This window comes from Cebus imitator, unplaced genomic scaffold, assembly GCF_001604975.1.
Source record: "Cebus imitator isolate Cc_AM_T3 unplaced genomic scaffold, Cebus_imitator-1.0 Scaffold2321, whole genome shotgun sequence".
Classification (NCBI taxonomy): Eukaryota; Metazoa; Chordata; class Mammalia; order Primates; family Cebidae; genus Cebus; species Cebus imitator.
Genome location: NW_016109636.1, coordinates 1 through 1,811, shown reverse-complemented (window position 1 = coordinate 1,811; position 1,811 = coordinate 1). Strand labels below are relative to the sequence as shown.

At 62.8% G+C, this 1,811-nt stretch overlaps 2 non-coding genes across 2 annotated transcripts; both read right to left on the bottom strand.

The window, feature by feature from the left end:
• Nucleotides 1-1,138: 1,138 nt before the first annotated feature.
• Nucleotides 1,139-1,303, bottom strand: LOC119469995. Its single transcript, XR_005198867.1, has one exon. It is a non-coding gene; the product is annotated as a U1 spliceosomal RNA (small nuclear RNA).
• Nucleotides 1,304-1,731: 428 nt separating this feature from the next.
• TRNAH-GUG lies at nt 1,732-1,803 on the bottom strand. The gene has a single exon. It is a non-coding gene; the product is annotated as a tRNA-His (tRNA).
• Between the last annotated feature and the right edge of the window lie 8 nt (nt 1,804-1,811).

Sequence of the window (1,811 nt, the reverse complement as noted above, 5' to 3'; positions counted from 1 at the left end):
GTGGAGAAAGGGCACTCCTGCTCCACAAGCCTCCCTGCGGCCGACCGCAGGCCTCGCCTCGGGCCGCCTTCTTCCAGGAAGACGGCGCCCTCGTTTCCTCTGGACTCCGTGGAGATGCTGCAAAGCCTGTTGTCCTGGAGCTTTCCTCCTCTCCCCAAGGCTCTCCGAAGGAAGGAAGGGCCGACGCAAGCTTCACCCCGAAGCGGTTAAGCTGCAGAGCCCCGGCTTCCGCGGGAGGTTTTCCCGAGTGTCTCTCATGGGTAAGAGTGGGTCCTACAGGGTAATGCCTCCCGTTCCCTGAGGAGCAGTGGGGGAGATGCCCACGTGGCCAGCTCCCTGAGCCACACGACCCAGGCGCTCTAGCAGGAGCAAGGAGAACTGGGCCCTCAGCCGGCCCCCTGGACTAGCTGTGCCCAGAGAAGCAGCAAGGGGGCGGGGGGAGGGGGTGTCTTTCCACCTCAGGGTCTCTGTCCTCCTAGGGTTAGGAGGCGTGCATACAACTCCCTTTCCAATTGCTGGAGAGGAGGCTAGGTCTTTGCCCCGGGCTGGGGGCCTTGCTGTCCCAAGGACAGCTGGGGAGGAAGAGGAGGCAGAGGCGGAAGAGGAAGCCGGCTGAGATGTCTGAAGCACTCTGGCTGCAGCGGGTAGAGAGAGGGCGCAGGGACCCAGGAGCCTCCGTGCGAAGCCAGGCCTCAGGAGCAGCCGCCTTGTTCCTGGAAGGGGTGCGTCCTTCTGTCCTGTCTCCAAAGACCTTCTCGCCTGGTGGGAAAGTGACATCTCCCGTGCTTCCCACCACGCACGCCTTGTGTTCTTTCTCCTGCTAGTGTCTGCCCGCCACCCTGCAGGGGCTGCGGCTGCGGGGGTTCCACGCTGGGTGGGCGCTGCCCATCCCTGAGCCAAAAGCTGCGCTTGGAGGCGGGAGGCGGAGAGTCGCGAGTCATGTGCAGGCCCGGAGGAGACCCAAGCTCTGGGTCAGGGCTTTTTTGTCAATATCCAAGTTCAGCGTGTAAAAAACAGAGCTTATATCTGCCTGTTCCTGAGCTTCAGTGAGAACACCAAGGAAGCGCCCTCAAGATCCCTAGGAGGGCGGCGAAGGGTCTCCGGGGCGATATCCCCGTCAGCGGTGAGCCAAGGCAAGGCAGGAGAGTGCAGGAACCCAGCCGCGGGGTGGCACAAACACCACGGCCTACGAGGGCCGGTGTGGGGAAATTGCAGGGGCCAGTGCAGCTGAAGTGCGGTGGACTAGCCTCGTCCAGGGAGAAGCCCCTTCCGGACCACGTTCTCTCCCCTGCCAGGTAAGGGAAGAGGAGGGACAGCACAGCCTCCTGTCCCCTGGCAGGACGCTCAGGGTCCCCACCTTCCTCTGCCCGTCAAGTCCATCGCCATTCTTCCAAACCACTCTCCTCCAAAGCTTCCACCGACAGTCACCCACACGACAACACAGGCCTCCTTTCAGCAGCGGCTCCCCCTCCGCAGCCACCGCGCCCTCTCACCCCCGCGGTTCTGGCTGCCGCCTCTGCCGAGTCTGAGCATTTCACCCCCCTGGCTCCCGCTCGCACCTGCCTTCTGCTTAGGGCACCGGCAACAGTTTTCCATTTGTGCCTATTCCACCTGCTGTCTTTGTTGGGTCAGCGAACATCGCCTCCCTCCAGCGCTCAATCAGCACCCTGGGCGCTTGAGGAGCTGGGTTGCTGAGAGCAAAAGGGAGCTGATGGCCCAGACGAACGTCACTGCCGTGACTCGGATTCGAACCGAGGTTGCTGCGGCCACAACGCAGAGTACTAACCACTATACGATCACGGCGAGCCACA